Genomic DNA, 27,300 nt, shown 5'->3' with positions numbered 1-27,300 from the left:
TTTATTTACTTATTTTATTTGAAAAGAAAAATGACAGGAAGAGAGAGAAATCAATCTTTCATCTATTGCTTCACTCCTCAATGCCTGCCACAGTTGGGGCTAGGCCAGGCTAAAGCCAGGGACCAGGATTTCCACATGTACGGCAGAGACTCGAGTATTTCTCCCATCACCTGCTGCCTCTCAAGCACGTTAGCAGGAAGCTAGGCTGAAGCAAAGGCAGGGGCCGGCACGAAGGCGTAGTGGTTAGAGTCCTCGCCTTGCACCTGCCAAGATCCCATATGGGCGCCGGTTCCAGCAGCCTCATTTCCCATCCAGCTCCCTGCCTGTGGCCTGGGAAAGCAGTCAAGGACGGCCCAAAGCCTTCGGACCCTGCACCCGTGTGGGAGACCTGGAAGAGCTCCTGGCTTCAGATTGGCGCAACACCAGCCGTTGTGGTCACTTAGGAAGTGAATCATCAGGTGGAAGATCTGTCTCTCTGTCTCTCCCCCTCTTTGTATATCCGCCTTTCAAAAAAAATAAATATAAATAAATCTTTAAAATAAAAAAAAAAGTAGCAAAGGCAGAGTTCTAATCCAGACACTTCGAGATGGGATGCAGGCCTTGAGGCAGCAGGCTAACTCACAGTGCCACTTTGCCTCTGTTCCATCCACTTCATGAACTTATTAAAGTATCCTTGTACTTGGAAAAATTAAAGCCCCAGTGATAACTATGTTCCACTAATTCTTGACAAACTAATACTATTTTTAGGATATTTCATGATTCAAATACTAAAATTTATTCAATAAGTATTCTGTGAGGAACTACTGTATAGCCAGAATATTCTAATACTAAAAGGTTTATAAAGCTACATGATTTCTAATTCAGGACTCAAAAATGAGACATAACTATCAAGATCTTAAAAACTGTTTTTAGCTTCCTCTGCTTGGACAAATCTATCATATTAATATAAAATATTAGCAAGAAGAGAAACGGGGTGTGTGGTGTATAACTATATAACTGTGGTCTATAACTATGCAACTTTGGTTTTACAAATTTATAGCTATTCTAAAACTAAAAGTTAAAAAACAGAAACTCTATTGAAACAATGAACCAGGTAAAGGGTCAGCATCAGTATAATTAAAACTTTTTAATTAACAGTGTTAATTTCACCAGGCAATGATCACAAGAGGTGATATTTGTGCCTCTTTTCTACCCCTAAAATGCTGAAAATAGTAAAATGTTTTTTTTCCATTAATAAAACATATCCATTCATTATTTTTTCATTCTTTTTGTCCTTTTGAAGACAAAAGGCCTGCAAGGCATTTGTTAATTATAACAAACACTGGTTATATTAACCGATTATTATGATATAATGATTAATAATACACATAATTTTGAGTGTATGAGATGTAAGACATTGTAAAAGAGGATATGGTACACAAAACTCCAGGATTTGTGGTCCATTTATGGGGTCAGCTTTGGAACATGACCTACACAAAACTCAAAGTTCCAGTATCAGTAAATCATCCACATGCCATTTCTGGTTACATCTTGAGTCATTGATGCTCTTCTTTTTCAAGGTTTTGATTTCTTGCTATGTGATATTTAACCAGTCACCTAACCTCAGGAGACTGGTGAAGGCCATTAGGCATTATACAGTTAAATTCACACTATCTACTTCTTATTTAGTGTGAGCATCTAATAAGTAAGCAATACAACCAAATTAAGGAATCTTGGACTTGTGTAATAATAATTGAATATTCTGATAAAGATAATGCATTGTTTATAATAAACGGAATGATCCTTTCCTTGGCTCCTTTATATATAGTGTAGTATCTTATCTATCATATAAAATTTATATATCAGGGCCCGGCACGATAGCCTAGCAGCTAAAGTCCTCACCTTGAATGTGCCGGGATCCCATATGGGCACCAGTTTTAAACCCAGCAGCCCTGGTTCCCATCCAGCTCCCTGCCTGTGGCCTGGGAAGGCAGTCGAGGATGCCCCAAAACCTTGGGACCCTGCACCCATGTGGGAGACCTGGAAGAGGCTCCAGGCTTCTGGCTTTGTATCAGCTCAGCTTCAGGCATTGTGGCTGCTTGGGGAGTGAATCAAACTATGGAAGATCTTCCTCTCTGTCTCTCCTCCTCTCAGTATATCTGACTTTGCAATAAAAATAACATAATTGTAAATAAATATTATTAGTTATATTTTAAAGTAGTAAAATGGGTTCAAAATTCTACTTACAATCATAAGGGGAAATAGAGTCAAAATTTAAACTTTTGTCTGACTACAAAATACATGCTTTTCAATTGTTTTTTAAAAGATTTTACTTATTATTATTCAAAGAGCAAATTTACAGAGAAGGAAAGACAGAAAGATGTTCCACCTGCTGGATCACTGCCCAAGTGGCCACAATAGTCAGAGCTGAGCCAAGCTAAAGCCAGGAGGCAGGACCTTCCTCTAGGACTCCCACGTGCATACAGGGTCCCAAGGCTTTGGGGCATCCTCCACTGCTATTTCAGGACACAAGCAGGGAACTGGATGAGAAGTGGAGCAATGAGGACACAAACCAGCACCGATATGGGATCCCAATGGTTGGATGGGAAAGATTAGCCATTTGAGTCATTGTGTTTGGCACACATAATTAGATTAATACATCTTCAACTCCCTCTTTCCATTATAAATGAAATCATGTCTCCAGATAGGCCATGATGTGCAATATTTTCACACTTGTGTCCATATATTCCTTGTTCCTGAAAACAGGGTTTTTCACCCTCCTCCCACAACCAAAAATGACTACACAGTATAGTTATCAAAGTGCTTGCTTTGTGCTTTCCATTATTCAAGAACAAAAAGCACAGAATAGTGAGCAAGACAAAGATGCAGTCATTCCTAAAATTCATACAGAATCACAGAAGACCCAGAATAGTCAACAGGCTCCTGAACAAGAAAAACCAAGCAGGAGTCATCATGATATCTGACTTCAAAGTATACTGCAAAACTATACTAATTAAAACATCATGATACTGGCAGAAAACAAATACATAGCTCAACAGAACAGAATAAGGAGCCCCAAAATTAACCTAAGTACACATAGACAACTGAATTATAGAAAAGTGCCAAGACCATACAATGACCAAACCGCGTAGGAAAAACTGGCTGGGATGCAAATTTAAAAAACAATGTGGAGATTTCTTCTGAAAGTAGAAATAGACTTGTAATATGATCCTGCAATCCCACCACTGGATATATACTCAAAAGGCTTGGGAACAGTGAATTGAAGAGATACCTGCACCACCATGTTTACTGCAGCATGGTTCATAATAGGCAAAATTTTGAATGAGCCAAGGTGTCCATCATCAGCTGAATGGATAAAGAAACGTGGTAAATGTACACGATGGAATATTATTCATCCATGAAAAAGCATGAAATTCTTTTATTGCAATAAAATGGACACAAATGAACTACATCATATTGAGTGAAGACTAAACTATTCCAGACACAGAAAGAGAAATATCACATATTGTCTCTTGTATATGGAAATTAAATTTTTGAAACAAATTCAAAATGAAAAAAAGATACAACTGTATGCATCAGTATGGCTGTCAATACAGTTTTGTGAAACCTTTATATCTTTGTGAAATAAGTGGTTTACAACATAATAGTGCTATCATTTTTAGGATCTGCTATTACTTTAAAATTTACTGTATATGGCTGAATATATGGGTGAAATGGCCATTTTTCCATTCAATTATTATTTAAAATTGTTGTCTATAATCCCTCCAAATTAGGATCTTCTTGCTTTTTACTTTTTAAACCACTTATCTGGTAAAGTATTAAGCCTTTTTACAGTAATGTCCATTAAAAATATTGTCTCAAAAATGAAAAAAAGGGGGGAGAAGATAAGAAGGTGGAAGAGAGAGAGGGAATGAATATCACTATCTTCTTAGATTTGTGTGTATAAACTATACTGAATCAGCTAAAAACTAGTTTAAAAAGTAAAATGAATTATTTGATTAGAAAGGTGGGACCATTATGGAATTTACTTTCTTTGTGGTCCTACTCTTCTGAAAAGAAAAATAACTGCTTTGTTGTAAATTTCCTTTACTCTCTCCTTAATTAATTTCCACTTCTTCACTGTCATCTCACTTCATATAGACCTTTTTTACAGTATTGTGGTCTGTGCCCAACTCTCCATCTACCTATAAACTCTTTGATTCAAGAATTCTTAGACTTGTACCCCCAGCCACTGGCAGAATACCTGATTTATAAGCAAGTGTTCAACAAGTGTTTTGTGATGGTGAAATTAGAAAACTGCAATATATATATATTACAAATTAAAGATTAAAATATCAAATTGAGAAAATATTATCTAATTAGTAATAAAAGTCACAGAAAACTGATGTCACGAATATTTAAAGGTTTAATTATATCCTAGTTGGTTACTTTGAGTACTGGAATTTACATTAGATATTTTATTGGACAGTAACTATCTAACTTACTTTTTTAACCAGATGCCGTAACTGTATATCTCTATGCAGTCTCATAATCTAATAATCTACAGTTGAATTGTTATGTTATTCAGAGCTCATCTGCACTGCCAATGAAATAGCAATTATTACCCAATGCTCTATTGCAATAGCAAAGAAAATAACTAATGATTAAAAATGAAGATACAGGAATACTAGCAATTTGTGCAGGTTATAAACAATTTGCCTGTGTAATTTATTTCTGTTACATCACATGATTTCAAATGTAATAACATTTAATTTCTTCAGAAGATGGTTATGATTTTAAGAACTAAAAAATAAGCCTTAGAACATTTTTGCTTTTAACTACTTGCTTTTATATATTTTGCAAATTCAATGAAAACTATATGCAGACTTCCCTTTAGGGATATGAACTATGTAATAATACAGTCTGTTAGTTGTGAAGCCATAGATACATTAATGAACAAGTATATACTATGTATTCTCCTAGATGAAATATATAATGGAGACTAGCATACTGAGAACAGTCTGCTTCTCTACTCCTATAAAAAAGGAGAACTCCCAACAAAAGTTAAATATACCTTGACAACACAATACTAGATTTTCTACTTTTGTCTATACCTACAATGTCATGATGTACTGAAGTAGCAGAATGCTAACTTGTAACTGCTACTACTAAAGGGCTATGCTGCTGTAACAATATGAGGGGAAATGGTGGGAGAAGAAAATGGAGAAGGAGAGAGCATGGAAAGGGGAGAAAATATACAACTACAAAAACATATCATGGAAAATGATTTTTAAATTTTTGAAAAAAAAAACAATTGTGGGCTCACTTAAAGGGCCTTTGAAGTGCTCTCCATATCTATTTTTAAATATATAATACAATTTTTCTATCCAGTATTAATCATTACATAAAACTCCAATCTCCACCCCCACTAGACTGTATGTTCCTTTATACCAAACATTTCATGTATCTTGAAGTACATGCACAGAACTTCTATAGTGCAAGAAATCCAATAAGTAAATATATTTATGTTAATTGTGTTACAAGCTTGATTTAAAGACCAAATACTACAGTTTTTCCATCAACTCCTTTTGAGTAAGACCTCCTAATCTCCTTTAAAATAATAAAAAGATTCAAAAATATTGGTTGAGAGTCAGTATCCACAAGTACGTTACCACACAAATAGTTAAAAACAGTCAATAAGGTTTTAGTATGTACCAGGCATGTTTTAAGCACTTTCTATGATAAAATATTCATACTTCCACATGTAAACTATGAGATGCTGGGGAAATTATTCAGCTTGTTTTTGCTCAGTTTCCCCATCTGGAATGGTAGCTGTATATTTCATTATACATAGTGATAACTACCTCAAAAAGGGACTCTTTTTTCTCATAAGAGACAATTGATATGACGTGATTAGTACAGTGCCTGGCATATAGCATGTACTCAAGAATATTAATTGTTTTTCTGTAAAAATGTAAACGTGTAAAATGATGAGTGCATTTAATGTATGAAACAACAACACTGTTTTGTTTCATGAGGAGAGATAAATAGAGGCCTTATGGAAGTGCACGTGCGTGTGTGTACATATACACATATTCCTTTACTTTCAAAAGGAATACAAACAAATAAGCTGTTTCTATCTCCAAACAAAATCAGCAGCTATGGAAAGTTGATTTGAACCAAGTAAAGAACATATAGAAATAAATTTAACATATTTTATAAACATTTCTTAACTTAAAATAAGATTTATAAAACTGAAAATGACCCAAGACTGAGCCTAAATAACATTTACAGAGAAGGAATTTCAAAATTGGAGGATATTTACCTCTTTTCATCTATTTTGCTGGACACACTGATTGCAGCATCCTGAGATGGAAGCATAGAAAAATGTTTGCAGTTTCTTTCCTAGAAAGAAAATGGAACTAGGTATATGCATAATCGCACATATGAGCAGCTTATTTTAACCTGGTCAATAACTTTTCTGTAGTTTTTTTACCTTGAAAAAATACCAGTAATATAGAAAAATCTTAATTCTTTTCTATAATCCAGGTGAGACACAGAAGAGGATCTGATCTATCTGATGTCTTTGTTCTTTAATGTTGCTTCTTCCATAATTTCAGTGCAAAAAAAAAAAAAAAAAAACAAAGAAGAAAAAGAAGGGCCAAAGGGGGCAACAGATTTCCTTTCTTCTCCAGGGCACAATGGAGAATTCCATGGCTAGAAGTCTTGAGCAACTTCTATAGACTGTGGGTACAGGAAGAAATGCACTTGTATCCTCTCCCCTCTTGACCTTCCAATACCCTCTTCCATTGCCTCCCCCTTACTACACCACATAAATGTCCTTAAAATAACTTTCCAGAACAGGACAGTAAAGAAAGACATATGCTTAAAGGGGAGGGAGCATGCTGTTATGTTTTCTCCAATTTCCATCAGTCTACCACAAGGGAAGGCTAAGACAGAGAACTCCTAAGCACGTTTTCCCTCTTTTGAAAATCTAAACTTGATAGTACTCCTCAGTAGGTTGTCTGTCAATCTGACAAAAGAATAACAGAATAAATATCTATCAGCAGAATGATCAGCAGAGAATACATAGCCAATATTAATGCCATTTATCAGAATAATTATGTTACCATTTCCATTTTTTTCTATTTAAGAAGAAAAGTAAAGGAAATGTAATATAGAGTTACAAAACCAGATGAATAAAGCCTTGATTACAGCAACTCCAAACACAACCTTATTTTTTTTTAAGTTTAATTGTGTTTCTATTCCCTATGTTAAGGAGATCTTACACATTCAATTTCAATAATTAGCTAATGCATAATAATATTTATCAACTGCTCACTGAAACAACTGAGTTGCATCAGGTCTGACACAAATGACTGGCCAGATTAGAAAAACGTATGTAACAACTAGTCACAATAGAGATTATGGATAAAGTAAATTCTTAATTGCAATTTTCTAAGAATGCCACTTGTAGCTCTAAGTCAATCTTGATGAATAGTAAATCACAACACATCACAAATGACTTTACTCCTTAATCTACCATAACTATTTTCATCTGGAGGTCAAACCTTGAGATTCCTGTTCCCATAAATGTATTCACAAATTTACTTTTCACAGTGTTCATTCCTTGCATAATAAGATGGATTTCAAAAGCAGAAATTTACATGAGGAAGCAGAGTACACAGTTGTCTTTTCATGGCAAGACAGGCCCCAATAATTCCTACAGTATGTAGCTTCAGTTAAAGCTGTTAACTATAGGCTATAATTATGCTTCACTCTGAAGACCTTACTATACCTCTCTATAAAGTGTAAATACAATTTGGCATACAACTGGTGTTTCTGAAATTCCTTGATTCTCCTTTATTAATACAGTTGAACCATCCATTACACAATTTAAGTTCCACACCTAGACACCATGCAATGACAGAAACCGGAAATATTATGCTAACATGACTATAGTATTGATGAATAAAAAAACATAACCCCAAGGCTAAGCTGCCAAATAAGTAGTGAATTAATTTCTGTAAAGTACTCCAATATTATAAAGGTGTGTTGAAAGGTGTCTGCTCATGTTTCAAATTAAACGCACTGCTGGTCAGCATTAGCACCTCAGCTTTGAACACCAGCCATTTGCCTATAACACTTCAGGGGTAAGGAAAAACGGATTTGCCATTCACACTGGAATAATTAGAACATGTCAGGAAGAATTAATTTCCTCATTTTTCAAAAGGATACACAGAAATTACCATGTTATTATATGACAGGGTTCCTTGGAGAATTATATTAAATTTAATTTCTAGCGCAGCCCACACAACAAATTAAAGTCATAAATAAGATGGAAAGAAGCAGGACGCAGAGCATATGTTTATGGCAATGAGTGAAGCCAAGGGACCAGAAACAACTATCTTCATTTCATTTTATTTAAATCAGCCAGACACTGTGTATCTGAATGACAGCACTTGTTAATGGTGCTGAGATTATAGGCTCCTTAATTTTAGAAAACAGAAGCAGTCAGTCAGTGTCCAAAATAGTACATTTCATACAATGCAAAAATTAGTATAAATTTACTTCCCTTTCAAGTCTATTTCTTTTTGCCCTGCAGCAAGTTTAACAAAGATAAATTTATTTTTTAATAAACATTCGTTTCTTTACTTGCCTTCTCTTTGGGCAATTTTCTAGGATCAGAGAGAGAAGTGAAACAGAAAAAAAAAAAGTCACCAGATAATGCGAAATTTGCAAACATAGTGTCCATCCAGAATACAAGCTTCCTGCTCCATCCTGTAAATACACCAATCCATCCAGAGATGACAAATCTCTTCAATGAAAAGTTTTTCACATTAAATGAAAAACGTTTTCTTATACTGCCTATCAAATTAGCGTGAAACTGCTAAAGATAGATATTTTTAAGCCATACTAAGGGCACTGAACCTTTAAAACTACTCGTTAAGCACAAATGGATACATGCAGCAGGAATAGTTCTAGAGCCTATGAAGAATATAACCACCACTTGTGTCCACAGAATGTTCCGCAGCACGCTCTTCCTTCTGAAGAATTTCTCTGAAAGCAAATTTTCTGCCTCTTTCTCTTCCACCTCAGTTAGGCATGAGCACTCAAGAAAGAATGTGCACTTACGTTTATATCATGTATTTGGAAATCAATCTAAGTTCAACACAAAAACATTAATAAAATTTTAATAAATGTATTATAAAATATTAATAATATTGATTCCTTTCCATCTCTTTGTGCATTTGTATACTTTTATTTGTTTAGTTATGGATAAAATAACTGCATCAAAGCAAGCAGATAGGACAGTTTTTTATGCATATACTCTAGCAAAGAAAAAAAAAGACTAAAAGTATCACAGAAAAAACTGACATTTCTGGATTTACATGCTACTCTCTCTTCAGTGACTAAGGTTGGCATTTTAGTTCTACCAATAACCCTAATGCTTCAAAAGCTATCAAAACAGTTCATACCATGTTAGTTGCCATTCAGAATTTAAGAACACACAATATCTTCACCATGAGACATATTCAGTGAATAAGAAAAACAAGATTTCTAAATGGGTGGTATCTTTAAAAACTATCTAAAATTATTAAAATAAGAATTTTTCCTTTTTGTCTCTACATATTACATATCCACCTACAAATTCTAAATCATAAATGTTAAGATTATTCACAGATCTAAAATCATGCTTATATTTTATCATGTTTACTACTGAAGACATTTTTTAAGGTGAAAAGGGAGTTTGTACACTTTAAAAAATGACTGTCACGAACCTGGGCACTCCCTTGGGTGCAACAAACTTTAAATAATTTGTGAATCAATTAACTGGTGACTCTCTTCATGACACAGATTTCACACTCCGAGGTCACTGCATTATCAGCCTGATACAAATGATTTTGGAGAAAAGTTAATAATTGAAATCATTAATTAATTTAACAGAACTTTCAGTTATGCATTGCATTAAACAGCTGTAAAGAACCAGAGATTAATTAGTTGTTTCTCCGACAATTTTCTTTGCTTCTAGTACTTGGCAGAAAACTTTTTTGACTTGTAAAGCGCATCCTGCTCTCTTATAACCTGATAGTAATTCATTCAAGCCCCTTTACGTTGAACCAACTATAATTTTCTAAAATAAATTATTTACCCTCTAAGGTGTTTCTCTGGAAGACAACAAAACTTTAAATAATAATGCTGCGAAGTTTTCTATTTGAAAATGGAGAGTGCATATGAAATATGCATTAAAAGTATCACATCATAAGTAGCTCAAAGAAATCAAGAAACCCATGCTATGGCCAAATATTTTCCAGAAGCTACTGCAATGATATGTATTCATGTGAATTCAGTTATTTCCCCCTTAATATAAACAATTCAAAATAAACTTTTCTTATTAGAACCAAGTGCCTTTATATATCATAATTTAGATTCATTAACTGAGCTACATGCTAGTTGTCCAGAAACTTGGCCAACAAAGTACAGGAAAGTTCAAAAATCAATTTGAAAAGCAGCAGAAAGGAAAACTGATAAGCAACTTGTAGAACACAAGCTTCCAAAATCCTAGGTGCATTATGTTACAGTCTATATAACTTTGCCATCTTAACAAGTGAATATCTCACCTGCTCTATCTAGTAAGGTATGCATCAGGAGTTAGCACTGTGGCATAGCAAGCGAAATTGTCACCTGCAATGCCAGCAGCTGTTCCACTTCCCACCCAGCTGCCTATAATGACCTGAGAAATGCAGTGGAAGACAGCCCAAGTCGTTGGGCCCCTCCACCCACATGGGAGACAGATGAAACTCCTAACTTCAGTCTGGCCCGGAATTGGCCAGTAAGACCTCCTGGGGGGGGTGCGGGGAACTAGCAAATAGAAAATCTCTCTCTGTGTGTCTCTCTCCCTCTTTTCCTCCCTCCACCAATCCCTCTCTCCCTCTGTCTCTGCAACACTATTTTTCAAAGTAATAAATCTTTTTCTTAAAGAAAAGAAGGGTAGTTATACAAATCTAATTAAACAGGCAATTCCCCACACAAAAAACAAATTTTCCTGAAACTTATTTACAGAAACTGAAAATGTTCAAGATTCAAATCAGAGAATAATTAGTTGCACCATGAAAATGTCAAATGTACTTTTTTAGCCTAATTCTTTTTCCCACTCCCTTTCTGTATGTGGTAATCATATCAGAGTCTGCTTTGACAAATTCTATATCCTCAGCCTAAGAACTGTCTTATTTCACCACCAGCTGCCTCCCTATTACGTGTGTGTGTGTGTGTGTGTGTGTGTGTGTGTGTGTGTGTGTGTGTATAAAGCAGCTAGGCTTGGCTCAGTAACCTAGTGGTTAAGGTCCTTGCATGCACCAGGATCCCATATGCCCCAGTGTCCCATACGTCCCATATATCCCTGTGTTCCAGCTGCCCCACTTCCCATCCGACTCCCGCTGATTCACTCTAAGTGTCCTCAACAGCTGGGTCTGAGCCAATCCAAAGCCTGGAGCCTCTTCCAGGTCTCCCATGCAGGTGCAGGGTCCCAAGGCTTTGGGCTGTCCTTGAATGCTTTCCCAGGCCACAAGCAGGGAGCCGGATGGGAAGCACGGCTGCAGACACAAACGGGTGCCCGTATAGGATTGTTGTGCATGCAAGGCGAGGACTTTAGCTGCTAGGCTACTGCACCAGTTCCAAATAAATATATCTTTAAAAATTAGCTAAATAAATAAATTCACAGTGTGATATATTTGATAAAATCTCCAAAATGTTTATAAAATTAAAGAAATAGATCTTCTATTTTGAATTATCTCCTTTTCTTTTAGGATTTTGTGTAAAAACTGGCCATTAACGACTAATGAAATTTGAAGTGGGATAGCAACAAGTAAAAAGTATGAAAAATGCAACTAATTTTAGGATATTACTTTTTATCAAAACTCCTTTACTATTGAAGGATGCATTTCCCAGGAGCCAAATTAAAAATGTTAACATCGGTTCATTTGGCACTGCAAGTTAAGGCACTAACTGAGTCATCTGTATTCCATAGCAGAGTGTCATCTCCAGTGCACATTACTCTGCTCCTGACCCAGCTCCCAGCAAACGCACCAGGAAAGCATCAGATGAAGGCTCAGGTACCTGAGGTCTGCCAGCAACAGTGGAGAAGCAGAGTTCCTACCTCCTGGATTCAGCCTGGCATGTCCAGGCTGTTGTGGCCATCTGGGGAGTCAATCGGCAAATGAGACATCTGTCTGTCTCTCTCTCCCTCCCTCCCTCTTTCCTTCCATCTTCGCTCCCTCTCTTCATGTCCCTTTCTTTCAGTCCCTCATTTTCTCCCTCTACAACTCTCCCTTTCAAATAAGCACATAAACCTTTTTTTTTTAATAGCTTACATTTGTGGTTCTACCAAGACTCCCTTATCTATTTTGGCAGAAAAATAAATATTTGTCTTTTCTGAGACAGCATGTTATAAAATAACAACTAATTGCAGTATTGTTTCTTCTTTTACATGCACTATTTACAAAAATTCACTGTAGAGTAAAGCAAATGATAATCATTCCTATCTTATCATTCATAACATTCATACTTTCTCATTAAATCTTCTTGTTCTATTTATTTCTCATGTCATACCATTATAATAAGTTGGCATCACCTTAGAGCATTCCCTTCACATAGATTCTGCAGCAATTTTATTCTTCTAATAGTATCATTTCACAATTCCAAAAATCTTTTTACCTAAATATGGTTATCACTTTACATAATTCTTGTGAAAATTAAATGAGAAAGTATATAAGGGACTCAACTAACATTAGTTCCCCTCCCTCTTTGTTGATCAGAAAGCATGTCTGGAAATTTATTTTGGTGAAAATAAAATGAAATTCATGCACAGACATATTTTCCACTTAGTTTTAAAATACCCCTCAGATACATATTTATTAGAAATAATCTCATAGATGAAGGGTATAATGGAGACTAGAACACTGAGAGGTAAAGCTACTTCATCTACTCCCCAAAAAAGTAGGACTCCCATTTTGAAACATTTAAATATATACCCACACAGCATAATACAGACTTTCTATCTCTGCCTCTATCTACCACATCATGATACATTTAAAAGGCAGAAAGCTAATCTTCTAACTGTTACTAAGGGACTATACTGCTGTAATCATTAAGGGAATAAAAAAAGGGAGGGAGAAAAAAAGGAAAGAAGGACAAACTATACAAAACGTATCACTTAGATTCAGTAAATAATAAGTAGATATATTTTTAAAAAGAAACAGTTAATTGCTAAACAGGGAAATTAAGAGTAATAAAAAGAAGGTAAAGTCGAAGCGGATTTCAGATTGCTGGAAATGTGCTGTCCATTTTCTGTCAACCTGTTCCTCCTTGTGGCCAAGGAGCCTGACAATGGTTAGATTTAAGGTCCAATGCAATAGAGCAAAACAAAGGAATTTAACTTCCACAGAAAAATAATACTTAAAATTTTTGTTGCATTTTCTCCATTATAAATTTAATGCATTTGTCACTTTAGTAACTATTAGATTCTAGAATTCTAAAAGGGTATCTTGACAGTGTTGCAGAAACTTCAGTCTCAGAAGAATCCCAAATTGAGAACAAAATCCATAACTGAAAATCTTTAGGCTTGTATTCTTGTTAAAATAGATTCTTGTTAAAATGTACAAATAAGGTAACACTGGATTAACAACAGATAAGTAACTTTAGACCGAATTAATAAGTAAATCTGTAACTTACATTACTCACAGACCGTAAATTCTTTATTTTTAAGATTTGTTTATTTTTATTGGAAAGGAAAATTTACAGAAAAAAAAGAGACACAAATATCTTCCATCTGCTGGTTCACTCCCCAAGTGGCCGCAACAGCTGGAGCTGAGCCCATCGAACACCTGGAGCCTGGAACCTCCTCCAGGTCTCCCACGCAATGCAGGGTCCCAAGGCCTTGGGCCATTCTCTGTTAATTTCCCAGGCCACAGGCAGGGAGCTGGATGGGAGATGCCATAGCCAGAACATGAATCAGCACTCATATTGGATCCTAGCACGTGTAAGGCGAGGATTTAGCAATTGAGTCATCTAATTATGCCCTGTAAATTCAATAGTAATTACTGCTCTCTTAATCTCCCACTTTATTTGAATATACATGCATCAACTTTGTGTCTTGCTCTGCAATTCACTCTACCTAAAAACACACTAAAACTGCCCCGATTGTATATTTGCATATTTAGTCAATATGGCTGCAAATAAGTATTTGTCAGTATTTTATATTCTTATTGGCTTTTATTAAATTTGTTTATTATTTTAAGATACAATTCCATAGGCTCTGGGATATCCCTTACCTTCCCCCCCAAATTTCCCACCCCCTTCTGATATCCCCTAAATATCCCCTGATATCCCCTAGTCCTTCATAAACAGGCTTAAGTCCATCATTCTGTTACACTAGTATATCTTGACATTGTAGATATGAACAATGGCAGAGAGTCCATCTTTCTATTGTCAAGATACATTTCACAGTTTCATCAGGAGTCCATCTCTGATTTGGAAGTACAAATGTAGCCTTCATTGTATCTTCATATCTGAATATGACAGTCTCCATTACATACAGTTACTATACATTCCCTAAAATCAAAAGCCATAAAACAAAACCAAGAGGAAGAAAAAAATAGAAAATTAACAACATAAAATTAAATAACATGCTACCGAATGACCAATGTGTCACTGATAAACTAAAATTAAAAAAAACCTCATTATTCTTTTTTTTTAAGATTGACGTATTTTTATTAAACAGTCAGATATACAGAGAGGAGACAGAGAGGAAGATCTTTCATCCAATGAGTCACTCCTCAAGCAGCCACAACTTTGTCACTGAAAGTACTGCTTCTTACCTTCCTCTGACTACAAAGCACAGTTTTGTAAACAGTACCTTTAATAAAAGCTCATCCTATTTCATTTTTGCAGGACACTCTTGAGGAGGCTGGCTTTACAATTCTGACCCTGCACTCAACGAGGCTTAGAGCCCATACACCTCCCTACTTTCAAGTCTTCTCTGAGGTAGCATCACTGAGCAATCACATATTGAGCAATTCCATCTCCTTGCAAAAAAGTATGCTTACGGGCCCGGCGCGGTGGAGCAAGTGGTTAAAGGTCCTCGCCTAGCACGCCCGGGATCCCATATGGGCGCCGGTTCTAATCCCGGCAGCCCCGCTTCCCTTCCAGCTCCCTTGTGGCCTGGGAAAGCAGTCGAGGATGGCCCAAAGCTTTGGGACCCTGCACCCACGTGGGAGACCCGGAAGAGGCTCCTGGCTTCGGATTGGCATAGTATCGGCCTGTTGCGCTCACTTGGGGAGTGAATCATCGGACGGAAGATCTTCCTGTCTGTCTCTCCTCTCTGTACATCTGCCTTTCCAATGAAAAAATAATAAAAATAAATCTTTTAAAAAAAAGTGTGCTTACAAAGGTTTATTCATAGATAGTATGGTGGAAGTATCCGTTTTAATGCCAATTTTTAGTATGGTATCTTTGGTTTTTGTTTCGAATGGTCATTCAATAACCATAGTCAAATTTTAATCCTGGCAATATATGAAATAGAAGGCAACACTTTTTTCAGAAATAGTATAATAGATTTCTTTCTGAAAGGATGTTTTTGGAATATGAGACATGTAAGGAAGTAAAAAGAGGCATTTATTCCTAGATAAGTCTCTTAGTGAGCAAAATCAAGGTCCACTTGTAACTTGCGTAGAAGATTCAAGAATCAAAGGAAAATCCCAGAGCCTATGGAATGGTATCATAAACTAGTAAAATAAATAAATTTAATATTTTTAAAAGAGAAGTTCAAGAATCATCTTGAATTATAAGGGCTACGTGTGATAATTCAAAATGAAACAAAAGGCAAAGGAGATGAAAAGGGAGAAGAGAGGGTGAAATCGAAAGAAGACAAAGAGGAAAGGTGCTGACAAAGCGAAAGAAAACAGAAGAGACAAAAATTATTAAACATAGGAATGAGGCAGGAGATGCAGGGGGGAATAGAAGTAATAAGAACCAACTGCATCCATTATTTTCTTTTCAAATATTTCCTCTTTTACACAGAAGGACTGGAAAAATGAGGTAATTGAATTACCTTCACAAACACTCATTCTTATTTTACTTCGTTTCGTGGATCCAATACCCTAACACCTTCATTAAGAATTTCATTGGTCAAAGTTCTGCATAGTCAAAATGATCCCAAACAATTGCTCCAATGTATTACACATATAAACAAGTTTTTCTTCAAAACCAAGCATGATGGTCATTTCATTTTACCTCCGTTTTTCTTCAACAAACATAGTTATTATAGAAAACGAAAGGAAAATTCCATTCTTCATTTATATTCCTCTGACCTGCTAAAATAACCTGCCCTGTGGCATAATATGTAATTCCATATATTTTTTTCTTAAAAATATGACTTTCACTATATTTAATTATGTAAGATTTAAATACAGGAGCAATTTTTTCTCCCATGGTACTAAAAGCTTTCTTTTTCTTCTTTTTTCTTGCATTTCTACCTTCTACCTTATTTTTTCTGCATACAAAAAAAAATATGTTATGAGGAGATTTTAAATTATTGTATTAAAAATGTGCAGGAATTACCACTACAGTTCTGTTTTCATTATTTGCTTTATCATTTTACTAGTAGTCTTCACAGAAGTACAATGGCTCTCAAAGCCACAAAACCCAAAAAGGCTTAATTTTGAGGGGAAGAGCATGATCATTAAATCAGACAGTTTAATTTTGAAGCTTACCTGTATCATTTATTGTGCTGTTCTGGGGAAAGCAGATACACCACACTAAGCCTCAATTATAAAAGCTGACACAGCAACAGCTCCTCCCTCACAGAATGACTACGAGGACTGTGCAAGAATATTTTCTCTCCCTCTCTCTGTCTCTCAAATTTAACCAAAAACACGAAAAAAAAATCAAATACTTCACACGCTATGCAATTAATAGGTCTTATGATATTAGTGAACTATAAAATTTATCTTCCAAATGATTCTATTAAAATAAACAATGGAATTAAGATCCCATCGAAGAGATCCAGTTCTCTGAGAGTAATGGTAAAGCAAAGAACATGAAGATCAGTAGTTTAAAAGAAAAACAAAACATTGTTAAAATATTCTTCAAACAACAAGTTGAATGGATGATAAAAATGAATTATGTTTGTCAATCAGTTTTTTTTATTAAAAAGAAAAGGATAGAAATAAAAATAAAGTTAAGATTCATGAGTGGAGGGGCCAGTGAGGCAGCTTGGTAACCAGGATCCCATATCAGCACCAGTCCGTATCCCAACTGCTCTGCTTCCCATCCAACTCCCTGCTTGTGGCCTGGAAAAGCAGTCAAGGACAGCCCAAAGCCTTGAGTCCCTGCACCTGCGTGAGAGACCCTGAGGAGGCTCCTGGCTTTGGACCAGCTCAGCTCTAACCATTCTGGCCACTTGGGGAGTGGACCAGTAGATGGTTCTCTGTCTCTCCTCTCTGTAAATCTAATTTTCCAATAAAAATAAATGAATCTTCTTAACACAACAAAAAGGTTCATCAGTCAAGACAACAAGAGAGAAAAAGGAGAAAAACATATTTCACATGTTAAAGATAAATGTTGCTGGAGGAAACTTTTTATTACATTATATTCCAATTGGGGTTTGGTATATATAAGTTAATTTGTTACTCTGAGTCACAGTGAAAAATATCTGATGTCATCTTTATATAATGGCAACTAGAATACATGATTCTATGAGATTTTACACAATAGAGAAAAAGCCAACCACTAAATATCCTCAAGGATTGCTGGGTGGGCTCTGTTGCAGCAGTTCAAGATTCCAGTCCTGGATGTGGGCACTCCATATGAGCATCACATCAAGTCCTGGCTGCTTCACTTCCTTTCCAGTTCCTTAATACTGTGTCTGAGAAAGCAGTGGAAGACAGCTTAGGTACTCAGGTCCCTACACTCATGAGGGAGACAGGAGATGTAGGTGGAATTTCAGCCTCATGACTTCAACCTGATGCACCCCTGACCATTGCAACCATTTAGAAAGTCAGCCAGCAAATGTAGATCAGTCTCTCCATCTCTCTCCCACCCTCACCCCTGCCTGTCCCTTTCTCTCTGTAACTCTAACTTTCAAATAAATAAGTTTTTAAAAGGAGGATTTCTCTAATTCATGGAATATAATACCTAAAGCTATCTTGTGCCCTTTGTAATTGCACTACTTTTCAGACTTTATACAACACATGAGAGAAAGAGTAAAGAACTTCTGTATAGCTCTTCGAGCTCTAGAAATGAAGTAATCAGTGATTTTTAAGAGAAGAAAGAGAATACAATGAGATTTTAAGATGGCATTCTTTCCCATTCAAACAATTCAGGCACTGAAAGAGTCCAAAGAAATGATTCTTCTGAAAGACTGACAAATTTGTGAAATAAAAGGACAGTAAAAATGCCACCCAGTTACTTAGTTTTATTTAAAGAAACACAGTTATGTTTATCTTTCCTTTTCCTAGCTATATAGAGTCGGTACGTACAGAGATGAAGATGGTGCACAGAGGAAAATGTGTATCAGTGGGTGTGTTCACTTCAGTTTTACTTAACCAAACCAGCATGGTGGTCAGATGTGAGCCAGAGAGAACAGGGACAGGAACAGAGCCAATCAAGCTGTGTTAAGTAACTCAGTCATTGCACAGAAATCTGTACAGCTCTTGTTCCCCGGCAGTACAGCTGGCAACAGCACAGCAGTAATTTGAGGGGTTTTCTATAGGGTGCTTATGAGTTTGATTTCAGTGTTGGCTTCTTGCCATCGCAACCTATACACTGGATAGCTCTGTTTGTGAGGGGCTCAACTAATGTGCCCAAGTGATGAGGAATCAAATTTTTCACTTGGTAGGCATGAAGTCAGCTGAGTTTTCAGTTTGCCAAACATTTTTGCTTTCTTTTTCAAATGTTCCAAGTTAAGAAAAGTACATGGTTTATATTAACCAGGCACTTTCCCTTATACTTTTAGCTCATGTGCTTTCTTGGGAAAGTCAATTCTTTCTATTTTACCTATAACTACCAAACTGTTTTTTCTAAACTGACAAACCTTTAGAGACTTTTCAAAACAACTCCCCTCATTTTTTCCCCTATTATTCTCCTTTCTACATACTTTGTGGCCCTTAGCAATAAAAAATAAGTAATTTGCAAGATTTGAAGTAAAAGGAGTAAATACAACTCAAAATTGTTGAGGTTTGAAATTATATGTTACATGTGAACAAACACTTTTTCTCTGATCCACTTTTATTTGCCTTTCTTCTGATACTCTTAAAGGAAATACTGTAAATAGTAATGAACTGTATTTCTTCATTTGGGTTGTCTACATTTCAGAATATTTAATTTTGAGTCAACCTCTGGTATTTCTTATATGTATAATACCACATCATCTTATATAAACCTAATAAATAATATATTATAAAACTATTCCGGGATTAGAAGCCTTACTATACTCACTAGTGCCACCATTTAAAAACCAAAAACCAAAACTGTGGGAGTAGAGCTATAGAATAAGTAAAAGACATAAAATAACACTATTTGTACTATAGCTGCAAGGCATAATGAATGAGCAAAAAAAGTACTTAATTTCTCCACATTTTGGCTCAGTGCTATAAAATTATAAACTGTCCCTTCTTCATTCTTAATCTATATAAACCTCCAATTGGATGCATGCCATGTGCAAACAGACATACAACTCCATTCTAGAGCCTCTAGGGTCATTTATTCACTACCTCAACACAAGTGCTTTCATTACACAGCTGGAGACATCACAAGGCCCTGCTAAACCTCCCAGTTTCATCTCACTGGTAAGTGGAGGGAGGAAAAGTCAAATTATTCCACCAAATACCCACTAGAAGAATATTATTAAAATTATATTTCAAAATGAAATTTCATATCTGATTAATAAGCAACAGTTATGTCTTATAAAAAGTCTACAGAAAATGTGTATTATGAAAAACTATGCATGGATTCCAAAAGTTTAAAAACATCTCTTACTTTTTTGCAGTAACTTTCTGAAGTCCCTTCATACTTTAAGTGTTATTCAGCTATATTCAAAGGCAAATTACATAATAAATAGGTCACAAGAGGGATTGTTCAAGCAACCAAATCATAATCTATAATACAGCTTGTATGAGAACATCTATTCTAAATAACAAACTTTCAGAACTTTACCAATTAGTAAGTTAAAGACTGCCTAAAAATATACATTGTCCAAACTTTAGGAAGTCTTTGTTTCATACAAGGACTAAACAATTAGGTAACTATCAGCCTTTAAGTAAGTAATGAGCTTTAATAAAGAAAACACAAATAAAAAAAAGAATTCAATATGAAAAGATTATAAATTCTATAGCATTTACTAAAAATGAGATCTAAGACATCCTTTTCTTTTAAAGATTTGTTTATTTTTATTGCAAAGTCAGATATACAGAGAGTAGGAAAGACAGGGAGGAAGATCTTTTGCCCTTTGATTCACTTCCCAAGTGACCACGCCAATCCAAAGCCAGGATCCAGGAACCTCTCTGGGTAGCCCACACGGTGCAGGGTCCCAAAGCTTTGGGCCGTCCTCGACTGCTTTCCCAGGCCACAAGCAGGGAGCTGGATGGGAAGTGGAGCTGCCCGGATTAGAACCAGCGCCCATATGAAATCCTGGCATGTTCGAGGTGAGGACTTTAGCCACTAGGCCATGGCGCCAGGCCCAAGATCTAAGATTTTCAAACCACCATTACTATATATTGTAGGTGATAGAGAAAATATAAACAGTTTTCTAAAACTATTACTGCTTTCTTCTGAATACAAGTAACTCACATGTTTTCTGCACCAACCACACAGGTCTGGGCAAGCATCTGGCCTAGCAGTCAGGATACTGGCTAAGAGGCCCATATCCCATATTAGAGTGACAAGGTTTGATGCCAATCTCTGGTACCAGGCTCTGCTTTTTGCTAGTGAAGCTCCTGAAAGGCAGTGATGATGACTAAAGTGATTAGGTTGCTATTGCCCATGTGGCAGCTCTGGAATGAGTTTCCAACTCCTGGCTTCGGCTCAGGTATTCCAGACTGTTGTAAACCTTTAGGGAGTGAATCAGGAGATAGAAGCTTGCTCAATGCTCACTTGCTTGCTCACGCTAACATAAACTTTTAAAAGCTCCCAAGCTAAGAGCGCTAGAAAAGTTAGTATAATCATGTGTAAATCAATTCTCATGCAAATTCCAGGGAAATAATTAAGTGCACATTGAGCCACCTGTACACCTAGTTTTTATACAGGAGCAAGGCCATGTGGACCAATAAAAATGTCATCTGGGTACAGCTTTGAATATCTAACACAAGAGCGTCTAAAAAAATTATCTTCTATTAAAAACCAACATCAATTGATTGGGAAAACAATATTAACGAAATTGGGATCCAAGAAAAAGGTGGAATTATAAAAGTGTAGGAAAGAAAGAATGAACTTGTCAGCAAAAATTCACATGGCAATTTGCCTAATAATTTTGGAAGGATAGGTATATGGTACAAATTATTAAACCACCCCTTGGGAAGCCCACCTCACATTTGGAAATGTCTAGTTTGAGTTGCAAATCTGTATTTGGTTTCTAGCTCCCACTGATGCACACTCTGCAAGGCTGGCACTGAGGTCCTTCCAGGTTCTGGGGTCCCTGCCAACCACATGAAACCCAAACTGAGTTCCTGGCTCCTGGCTTCAATATAAGCCAAACTCAGTTACTGTAGATATTTGTGAAGTGAACCAGTGAATCGAAGATATCTCACTCTGCTCTTGCACTGTATTTCAAATAAATAAATAAGCCTTTAAAAACAGAAACTGGGTTGGGTGAATATTATAACTGCTCCCCAGGAGGCAAAAATCATCACTGAATATAACATTGTTAGCCCATGTTTAATACAAGGGAGTGCACGAGACTGAGTATGCAGAGTACAGCCTACAACTGACTGCACTGTGTCATTCTCATTCACTTGATGATCCTGAAATCAACAGCGGCTGAAGACTGTGGCCATCCATTCAGAATTTCCAAAGTCTTCTCCCAGAGCACATGTGCTAGGAGATACCACATTGTACTTGCTCCCTAATCTTTCTTTGCCGCATGCCATTCTAAAGCCAGAGAACTATCCTCTGAGACTCCCATCAACCATCTCTGTCAATGCACCTGAGAGCAAAAGGCACACTGGTTTGTTTGAATCTACTGAAGCAAATCCTCATTCTAGGTATTGTGAATCCTAATCGATTGTGAAGTCTCCATTTGAAAGGTGTTTAAATAATATGTTCATGTTTGTTCCTAGACACAGGTGTCAGTTTGTGTGTGTGCAGTGGGTAAAGTTAAGTAAAGTTGTCTGTCTCTCTGCATAAGCATATACTTAAACATCTGAGTGTAAAAGTCGCATGGGACTGAATTTATCGTTTTCCACTTAAAGTATGTATCACACAGAAAGTATTTTATAAAATGAATCATTTATCTTCCCGTGTAGGGAGCTAACAGAACAACAGGATGGGCCCCTCATACATTCAGTGGGGGGGTTCTCACAAGAAGTTAGAAAATAGACCTCTTTGGAAAAATTAAATTCTCCCAGGGGAAGGAAGTAAAAAAAACCTTTGAGTTTTCATATCAAGAAAAATCAACAGCAAAGCCTTCATATACATTTATGTACCCATCCACTAAGATTATACAGGAATTAGAAGACTACTCTTATCAAGATAGTTAAATTTAAATGAAATGCTGTTTTTTCAAGAATGATTCTGAAGAAATCCTCAGTGCTTGAAGTGTTCATTGGTGGTTCTAAGAAAACAAGTTGTGAAACTTTAAGTGAAGAGAGAGTAAATGGCATTTCACCACAATGTCCTGCCATCGCCTGCATAACTTTCAGGATACAAATGAAATTTTTTTAAGATCTTGTTTTCTCAGAATGGAAAATAGGAAGAAAAAATGTTACACAGTCATGAAGCAAAGGGCAAGAAATGGACATACAAATAACTGTTAGTTCAAGGCAAAGGATCCCTGAAGAAGAAGCAGCCCAGGAGATGCTCACATCAAATAACAATGGAGACTATGGCTGTATTTCAGCAAAAACCAATATTCCCCTTTCAGGAATCATCCCCTCTGGCTTACTGCTGACAATCCATAGACAGCACATGAGTGAGATGAGCTCATGAGTAAGATGAACAGGGATGCTCCACGGCAGGTAAATAAATTTGTTTCCACTGAGATAATTATTCTTACCATATGTCACTACTCTCATGGCACAAACAGGACAGGTGATGACATCCTATAAAATGCAATTTTTATTCCCATGCTCCTGACATCGAGATGTATAAATCATTCAGCTCTCATGAATTTATCCTTTTTTTTCCCTCTAAAACTATGGCTGTGTTTTTGTTATTGTTTAGGGGATTTGCCTGCCTAGAGCTGTTAGAAAACACTCTGCAAGACTGTGGGAACAGAAATGGATCTGTACTATTTTAGACTAACCCAGGCCCAGACAAGGACCATTTTGTTATTGTGTGAGGTAACTGAACACAGATATTTCACTTGAACATTTTAAGCCCAGCATCTGCATCATATAATAACCTGTGTGCTGTCCATATCCTCAAGTCAATACCACTTTCCAAAACTCCTATCCTTTTATTCTAACCTAGACAAGAAACTAGGAATCACAGACCTTTGTACCAACAAATAACTTTTCCAACTAAAATTCATTATTACCTTATTCCAAAAGCATATGAACACTCACAAGATGGTTAATCCTCATTAAAAACTAAGATTACATGACATAATTACATGTAAATAAGAAAAATGAATTAAACCCATACCCTTTCCTATGTCGGGCACTAGTTGTGAATCATATATACAATTAGAGTTATATTGCTAAGCTAAAAATATTGGTAAAGATCTAAAAATGACAAACAGTGCCTTTTAAATTAATGTCTTATTAGTTGAGTGAAGTACACTGACAAAGAATAATTTATGCTTATTCAAACTGCACTCGACATCTTCAGGTGTTTCCAAATGAGCTCACAGAAGAGTGATTAAATGCATCTGATAACAAGCCACACATTGCTGAAATTACTTACCGCCTCATTTTATGATTAATTAAACATGTAGATTAAAGTTGCAAAAGAATTTAGATTAATGAGCAAGTTAAGTCTTGCTGATATAAGTGAATTGGGAATTGGATGCTCTGTGGAACTTTATAAACATGCATTTTATAATGAATAAGACAAGGCTACATGCAGAATCGTGGCCACCAGGGCCTTTTGACGATGCAGTCTTTTTTAACATGGTTTGACAGCTTTCAAATAACATTCTTCTATAGGCTTTAAACTTTATGCTTTGCTGTGAAACACAAGACTACACAACGCATGTACCAGGAGTACGATTATTTTCAAGCTCTCCAAGGTAATGACCCCTTGTACCAGCAGCTGCTCAGGAAAAAATTTATAAGCTCAATTGTTACTTTAATCAGAGATAGTTTAGTAGTTAAAAGTAGTTATGCAACTTGTAAAATTATACGACACCTCATCAGTAGCTTCTCTTCAAAATTCCTTCCTCCAAAAGTAAAACCATCCCCACAAAGCCATAGCTATCCAAAAGACTTATTAGCAAAGCAGGGTACTCAGTCATTCATAAAATATTCAAAGCCATTTATTAGTGTGGTTTCTGTACTAGGAAAGGTAATATTCAAATTTATGACAACTTTTATCAGCTCCAAGAGTGTATCAAAACATCTGCTGGGGTTTGCTGAGTATCCAATTTTTCTCTTTTAAGATCAGCTTTACCTAATCCAAGTAGCTTAGACTATGTCAAAAGCCAAGTTGGACTTTATGATTTTCCAGGGCAAGAGAAATTCCGGTTATTCGCAGAGATGTAATGTATTCTCTTTAGCAAGGAATACAAAAGTGGAAAGAAATTGAGCCAATGTTGCTAAGCTCACTTACAGCTTGAAATATATTCCATTTTTATTACTAAGCCTGTAGCCATTTATTACTACCATAGCATAATGAAGACATTCCTACAAATCCCTTAACTGGATCTAAATCTGCTACCTAAAATATATTTCCAATTCTTTTCTACTTATTTTCAGATCTTATGCTTCATTTCTGAACAAGAGTGAGAATTTTATAATTTTAATGTTTGCCCTTCTAATTCAGACATTTTAGACATTATAGACTTACCCAAAAATTATGTAAATTTTATATAAGGATCAAAAGAAGCTGTTTCATGACACAAGTAGCAAATTACCATCATTAACCCCACATATGTATCATGTGGACATAATTGCCCATCTGAAGATTTATGTCAATGAAAATATAATATGAATTGAAGTCCCTGACCACTAAAACTTATTAAAAGTAAGAATCAGGGGCCAGCCGGGTGGCGTAACAGTAGAGCAGATAAAGCAGCTGCCTGCGAAAACCAGTAACCTTTACTGGCTCCCATTAGTGACCACTTCAGATCAGCTCCTTGCTAATGACCTGGAAAAAGCAGTACAAGATGGACCAAGTGCTTGGGGCCCTACCACCTTCAGGGGAATTATCCCTGAGCCTATAGAACTATATCATTAAATGAAAAAATTTTTTAAAAACACAGTAGAAAGCTACCAATGTAATTTAATGTAATAAATTGTGAAAAGTTAAAAAAATGTTTTAAAATAATTCTCAAAATTATTGTTGTGGCATATAGGTTACAACACCAGCTACAACATCTGCTTCCCCTTTGGGATCCAGTTGAAGTCCCAGCTAGCTGTGTCACTTCCCATCCAGGTGCTAATGTGCCTGGGAAAACAGTAGAGGATGACCCAAGTGTTTGGGCCCCTGCCACCCACATAGGAGACCTGGAAAGTGCTCCTCACTCGCACCTTGTCCTGCCCTGACCATTGCAGCCATTTAGGCAGTACACCAATATATGGAAAAATCTTTTACTCTATCTATCTCACTCTCTCTCTCCCTCCCCCCACTCTTTCTGTCTCTGTCTCTCCCTCTCTTTGACTCTCAGTTTCAAATAAATAAGTCTTAAAATAAAATAATTCCTTATTCATTATAAAATATTTGTGGTATCTGATCATTGAGACAGCTCAACAACTACCAAATCCTAATTAGCAAGATTTTTCCACTGTAGTCATCACTATATTATTTCTAGTATCCACAAATTATGAGGTTCATCCTGAAATTACTAATAATCTAATGGAAACTGTGGTATTCCCGTGTAGCTTTAATAAATAAAGAAGATTTATTTATTTCCCCATGATAAAATCTTTTCCCAAACTACCTTAAGTTCTAAATGCTAAACATATTTAACTAACATATTTATTATTATTAACATGTTCTAATATTATGCTAAATGCTTAATAAAACTTAACTGCATATAGTACATAAATGTGTAGTTTAAGAATACATGTTTATTAAAATGCCTTTCAGTAAAATTATTGAAATAAAAAAGTACATGTTTACCTAAATTACCAAAATCGGTATTTCATCTGAAATTCTGAACAAATGAGGTAATTAAAAATAGCTCAAGTGCGGGCCAGGCTTGGTAACCTAGCAGTTAAAATCCTTGCCTTGCATGCGCCGGAATCCCATATGGGCACCAGTTCTTGTTCCCGGAGGCCCCGCTTCCCACCCAGTTCCTTGCTGGCCTGTGAAGACAGTCAAGGATGGCCCAAAGCCTTGGAACTCTGCACCCACATGGGAGACCCAAAAGAGGATCCTGGTTCCTGGCTTCAGATCTTCTCAGCTCCGGCCATTGTGGCCACTTGGGGAATGAATCATGGATGGAGAATCTTCCTCTCTGTATATGTGACTTTCCAATAGAAATAAAATAAATGTTGAAAAGAAAAATAGCCCAATAGCCCAATAGCCCAAGAGCCTGACACAATGGCTCAGTGGCTAAGTTCTCGCCTGCATGGGAGACCCAGAGGAAGCTACTGGCCCCTGGCTTTGGATCAGGTCAGTTCCAGCCATTGAGGCCACCTGAGGAGTGAACCAATGGAAAGAGCTTCCTCTCTGTCTCTCCTTCTTTCTGTGAATCTGCCTTCCCAATTAAAATAAATAAATAAACCTTATTTAAAAGCTTAAAACAGCAGTAATGTGATACAAAAATTCCTAAACATTATTTTCACTAAATCAAACAGCAATTTATTGTAATACTTATTTACTTCTATTTCACAATATATAATCCTTTGGGCCTTACATTTCTAAGGAAAGATAAATATCTTCTTTACCTCACCTGTAAGTTAAAAAAAACATTAAAATGCTCATAGCAGAGAATGAAATGAGGTAAAT

The 27,300-nt window shown here is 36.2% G+C and overlaps 1 protein-coding gene across 1 annotated transcript in view; it reads right to left on the bottom strand.

Moving 5' to 3' along the window:
- The window catches only part of SOX6 (SRY-box transcription factor 6), a 472,980-nt gene that overhangs the window by 423,331 nt on the left and 22,349 nt on the right, over window positions 1-27,300 (bottom strand). Inside the window, exon 2 of the mRNA XM_040989053.1 lies at window positions 6,305-6,384. The gene's annotated coding sequence lies outside the window, so the exon portion shown is untranslated. The remainder of the gene's footprint in view (window positions 1-6,304; window positions 6,385-27,300) is intronic.

This window comes from Ochotona curzoniae, unplaced genomic scaffold (assembly GCF_017591425.1).
Source record: "Ochotona curzoniae isolate NIBS_2020 unplaced genomic scaffold, NIBS_Ocur_1.0 contig_517, whole genome shotgun sequence".
NCBI classification, from domain to species: Eukaryota; Metazoa; Chordata; class Mammalia; order Lagomorpha; family Ochotonidae; genus Ochotona; species Ochotona curzoniae.
The sequence above is the reverse complement of the archived record's forward strand: the minus strand, read 5'-3'. Positions and strand labels throughout refer to the sequence as shown.